Below are 6,105 nucleotides of genomic sequence, written 5' to 3' on the forward strand. Positions count from 1 at the left end.
ATCAAATGGTGATTATCTCCCTGGACATTGTTTCAGCTTTTGACAATCTTCCTTGGGATAAGATCATGTATTACCTCGCCGATTCCCACTGCGATGAGGGCATTTTAAATATATATCGCAGTTTCCTCTCTCACAGAAAAATTTTCATTCAAACAAGCACAGGTTCATGCTCTATCCAACAGAACTGTGGAATCTCGTCGTGGCTTCACTACTTTGAATTCCATGGCCGGATCACACCCACGTGCAGGCCTTTGCGGACGACATTGCAATTCTCGTTTCAACAAGGCGCACGCATGATCTGCAAACCTTTGCGCGCGACACTCTTTCACTAGTCAACACCTGGCTGCTCGAGCATGGCCTGACTGCTTCCAATTCCAAATCAGCATATATGCACCTTAAAGTCCCAAGGAATCTCAAAAGAGCCCCCACTCTTCTAATGGGAGACTTCCACATCATCAGAAAAAATAACTTAAAATATTTGGGGGTGGTACTCGACAATCGCCTAAAATGGACAGCTCACCTCGACTACCTAAAAGCTAAATCAGTAACACTTTTTAGCAAATTTCAAAGATTAGCGGGGGGTAATTGGGGCATCAGTTTTCATCAAAGACGTCTACTTTACAAGGCGGTGGTCGAATCCTCCCTCATGCATGCAGCTGGCCTATGGGGCAATTATCTAGGAGTACGCCTCGTAAATAAAATCCATTCCATCCAACGCCGTTTCCTTCTTGTTCTTACAGGTGCATATTCCACAACCTCACATCAAGCCCTTTACATACTATCTAGGATCCCCCCTTTGGAACTACTAATAAGGCAACATATGTGGTCCTTCAACATTCTAATCAAACAAAAACCAATTCATCTTGACGGAATCAAATTCCAAAGTACGCTCTTTGAAACTGACGCTCCAAAATGGTTCAAATGCTCCTACGAACAACTCATAGACACTAGCTTCATCCATACTGAAGAGATCCATCCAAACCAACTTTTACCCCGCAGAATTTACACAGATGGTTCAAAAACCATGACTGATGTGGGCTCTGCGTTTGTTTCCTTTCCGGGTAACACAATTACAAGTTCCTCTTCAGTGAGACTTCGGGAGGGAAACTCTGTCTTCCAAGCACAACTTTTGGCCATCAAAAATGCAATTGCTTATACCCAAAGCCTTCCTCAATACCCATTCCAAATTTTCTCTGACAGCCTATCATCTCTATTGGCCCTCAAAAATTCTTTTAGCAAAAATCAATTAGTCCAAACAATTCAAAAACAGGTACTCAGTTCTACTAAAAATTTTAACATCTTTTGGGTAAAAGGCCATTCAAACAACAGAGGGAATGACGAAGCTGATCGTCTTGCCAAATTAGCGGCAGACACTACCGGACTTCAGGAAGACGCAAGTGTCCCATACCCCGCGTCACACCTCAAGAGGCTATTAACGACTCAGCTTTGTATGGATTGGCAATACCGATGGGACAACGCGGAGACGAGCAGAGGATTGCACGATATGCTACCAACAATCAAGCTCTACCCGCGCGTCTCACACCGTTGCCACACCATTTTCTCAACAGGTCACGACCCATTCCTTCATATTTGAATAGATTTAACATTATCGACTCTCCTCTCTGCTCTTGCGGAGAAATAGGGGACAGCCTCCATTACATCTTTGACTGCCCACTGACAGAAGCCCACCATCTCCGCTGTCCTTCGGGCACTTCCCATCAACAATGCCTGAAGCAGGCACTTAAACTGCGGCATAGCACCGCACGTCTTAACGCAATCTTCCATTCTTTATCAACCGAGGGTTACCTGTACCAGAGCTCAATCTAATTTCTTTTACCCATGCATTTTTATTTACCCACAGCTTTAGTATCTAATGGTTGCCTCTTTAGACATTCTGTCCTTCTGCATGTCTCCTATTACATTGTACAATCTAATGATTGTTGGCTTTGTTTTTGGTGAATGTAGCTGAGTGTATTGTCTGTTTGTGTCACTTTGTTGATTTGCTACCACTATTCAATGGTGTATAGCTGTGTACCCTGTGTAATGTGTATATATCTATATCTATATGTATGTTTGTATATGTGTGTGTATGTTTTATTATTATTATTATTAATCTTTATGTGATTTTAAAATTGTGTAAGCAAAATTCCTGTCTGTTGGAATATGATTTCATGTATTTTATGCATTATGTACGACATATACAATGTATCAACTCACCGATTAACACAGCTGTCTCCAGGGCCCCATCCAACCGTTTAAACCACACATAGTGGTAGGTACGGGGGACTTTGGAGTGTTATGTTATGTTACTAATTTAGTCAACTATTAGAACAAAGAAAAAAATTGAATAGATCTCACCCAACCAGGGCTCGAGATACACGGTCGCCCAGTCGCCACTGGCGACCAAATATTTTTAACTGGCGACTATGTTTTCAGCTTTTCTGTTCATTTTATTTCCATGCTGTTTTTTTTTCTCCCCAGTCTGGTTTGCGTAATTAATTTGTATGTTAAACATGCTCTAAATGAACTTCATGAATTAGAATCTACCCCAGCCTCATTTGAAAATCACTTTAAAGACACAGTTACATTGAATGGAAATTACTTAGGCATTCAACTAAGTAATGCTGATACCACAATATTTGAGACTGATAGGAAGAAAATAATCAATGGTGGAATAATTTATCTGCAGGAAGCAGGAACGATTTGTAGATGATGATACTGAACTGAAAAAAGCTACCTCAGTGTTTGACACATTTACTTGGCCGATAGGAAATTTAGAAAATTTCGGGGAAACAGAAATCAGTTCTTGCCAAGCACTTCCAAAAACATCTTTTCTCCCACAATGGAATTCCATATGAAATAAATCTGAATTCATTATTAAAAGAATGGTATGAATTCAAAGAATGGTATGAATTTAAACTGTTGGGACAAGGATTAAAAATAGAACAGTTGCTACAAAATATACTTTTGAATTACAAACGATTTCCTCATCTTAGCCACTTCTTTGAAATCAATGCTGTTCTACCAACTTCAACACTAACTTGTGAACGTGGTTTTAGACACATGAACTTAATTAAAACAAATATGCGGTCCACAATGGAAGCATCAACACTGAAGGACCTTCTGATGGTTCACATGAAGGGTCCTTCAATTCAAGACTTTAACCCGCAAAGAGCTATGGACAAATGGTTTTTCAAATCCACAAAATCAAGACATACACAAGGACATATGACAAAAAAAGCAACAAACAAACCAATGACTGGAGGAGGAATTCAAGAGAAACTTAAAACTTGTTTGCATCCCTTTTTTTTTTGCTTCATACATTTAATTGCCTGCCAATTTATGTCATTTCAAGTTGTAAGTATATGATTTTCATTTATTTTTTAAAGTAACAGAAATGTAGCTTAAAAATTGAAGACTTTGAAAGCGGGGGGGGGGGGGGGGGATTTTTTTGCTGGCTACTAGTTTTTTTTCAAAAACCTCGAGCCCTGCACCCAACTGAAGGTTTTGCAAAAGTTTTGGACAAATTTAGAACTTTTATTAGCACCACACTCAAAACCAACTGATCTGTTGTCTGTGCTACACGAAAACAAAATAATCAGATATATTTAGAGAGTTCTGCTCATATTCATTCCAAACAAAAATAAATAAATAAATAAATAAAAATATGCATGAGATGCGTTAAATCCATAAAATTGTAAATCCTTTTTCCAGATAATAACAGTCGTTTAAGATTAAAGACAAAAGAGGAACGGAGGAAAAGGAATCCTTTTTTCATTCACCTCGGCTCCCTTTTTTCTGCCCTCCGAGCAGTTGTTTCGTACAAGTGAAGTACGTAAATTATTTCCCTCCTACTGTTGCCCTTCTTACTGCTATTGGGTGAAGATATTTTTCCCAGGACCAGGGAAGCTGCTGCCGATGAAGCAAAAATCGGAGTGATGCGGACATGCCGTTTTGTTGTTTGAATGAATCGTTGTGATTGTTTAGGAGCGAAGGTGTGACAGGGGCAACAGTCAAAATGCCCCCAAAGGATCATTCTCAAAGCTTGCAAGTGCCAACGCTAACAGATGGAAAACTTATAATATTTAATTAGCGATGTGCAACGTGCTCGCGGTTTAAAATATGTTTCACGCCCCCAATTCTTTGATTGTTTTTTTAAAATCTGAAATACAAAATGTTAGGCAGAAATCACTTAAAACTCACTTTCAATCAATCAATACAAAATGTTATTTTTGAATAATTTATTTAATTGTGCACAATTTTTCTGGGGGGGGGGGGGCTAAGTTTACCCAACCCATAGTGAGGAGCACTCCTACCCCTACCTATAAGTTTTTGGGTAATTGTTTTTTTTAATTTCCAACAGCGGCTTGATATGTTTCAGTTCATATTTTTGCACAATTTGTTCTGGTATATGCAATTTCATTAGCTGTAATATTGAGCAATTCTTATCCAGCTTTTACCTACAAAGTTAGTTGTAAGTGTCATTGCTTTTTTTAAAGCAATCTTTTTTCTCCGCAATGAGGATAATACGCGAAATTCGCTAATTCACGGTTACCGTGCCACCCTATTCCATGGATGATCAAGAGTTTACTGTAGTGTAGTGAAGTACTTTTACACTGCATTGCAATGCAATAAAAATACTTTTGTTGAACACGAATAATTAGTACTACTTAAACAATTAACAAAAATAAATAAACAAAAACATACTAAGTTAACTTAGCCGAGATACATTGAACATTTTTAAACTTATGAAACACGTACCTGTTAGAACAGTTAACATAGACAGAATGATGGAAAAGAAAAATAGATATAAATTAGTTAAGGACGTTTTTCCAACAGCAAGAATTAGTTATAATCTAGTTATAGTCATTAGAGTTAATCGCATCAGATAAATTTGATGAACTTCTTTCAAAAGTTGTCATAGTAACCTAACGCACAATGAAGTGTTGCCAACGGGTATTTTCAGTATCAGTCTGGCCGGCACTACAAATAGCCCGAGACTCCGCTGCCGGCTGGCTGAACGCCGAGTAACCACAGCTAACCACAGCTAGGGTGTCAGCCGTCCGCGTGACCTGTTTCACGGAATGTCACGTGTCTGTACGGCAGCGGAAACCGGAAAGATGTTTGTTTACAGATTGGAAATATTTTTGTCGCTACCACAGTCGCTACGCTTCAAATCGTATATACACCGAAATGGGAAGATTGGGCGCCAAGAACATTGGGCGCCGAGCACTTTGGGCGCCGGGAACTTTGGGAGCCGGGAACTTTGGGAGCCGGGAACTTTGGGAGCCGGGAACTTTGGGAGCCGGGAACTTTGGGCGCCGGGAACTTCGGGCGCCGAGAACTTTGGGCGCCGGGAAGTTTGGGCGCCGAGCATTTTAGGAGCTGGGAAGCGAATTTTGAAACCCTCTCAATTACAGTGCATTGGCGAAATTCGAAAGCTGCTAAAATGGTTGGCGAGAATTTCGCAGTGCTGCTCTTTGTGGAGCGCAATGCTGCTTATGTTATGCCTCAAGCATCACTGCTTGCAACCTATGTTTGAAAACTATAGTGCCTAGAAAGAGTAGTGTGCCGATTGACGGGGGTAAAGTGAGGTCAGATCTGAGGAAAAAACAGATGGCGCTGCGCTCGAGGTGTACGTTATGCTCCTCAATCAGACTCGTTTTAAATCAGCAATTGCATGCTGATTTCGCAGTTTAAAATAAAAAGCCCCGTTTTTCGGATTGAACTTATTTCTGCGCAAAAGACAAATTCTGTAATAAATGCTATTTGTTACATGGGTGTTCATTTATTTTTTGAAGAATATAAAATTACCTTATGCTAATTTATTTTCAATGAAAATAGTAGACTGTAAGGGGCCATTCATTAAATATGTAAGGGTCCCGAGGGGGAGGGGGGTTGGAAAAGCCTCTACGTACCTTTGGGGGGGGGGGAGGTCAAACTCATTCTCACGTAATATTTTCCAAGTCGGTATTTCACATTAGAAATTGCGCGGTCAACAAGTGATTTGGCACAGATTATGTTCCATTTTCGTGAGGAAGGTAAGAAACGTGTTAGGATAAGATGTTTTTTATTTGTTTTACAAAGAATGAATAGTGTAAAATA

The 6,105-nt window shown here is 39.8% G+C and overlaps 1 protein-coding gene across 2 annotated transcripts in view; it reads right to left on the bottom strand.

Moving 5' to 3' along the window:
• The window catches only part of LOC129218119 (WD repeat, SAM and U-box domain-containing protein 1-like), a 73,382-nt gene extending 68,489 nt beyond the window's left edge, over nucleotides 1-4,893 (bottom strand). For both annotated transcript variants that reach the window (XM_054852326.1, XM_054852325.1), the window contains exon 1: nucleotides 4,762-4,893. The gene's annotated coding sequence lies outside the window, so the exon portion shown is untranslated. The remainder of the gene's footprint in view (nucleotides 1-4,761) is intronic.
• Nucleotides 4,894-6,105: the final 1,212 nt, after the last annotated feature.

Source organism: Uloborus diversus, chromosome 3, assembly GCF_026930045.1.
Source record: "Uloborus diversus isolate 005 chromosome 3, Udiv.v.3.1, whole genome shotgun sequence".
Classification (NCBI taxonomy): domain Eukaryota; kingdom Metazoa; phylum Arthropoda; class Arachnida; order Araneae; family Uloboridae; genus Uloborus; species Uloborus diversus.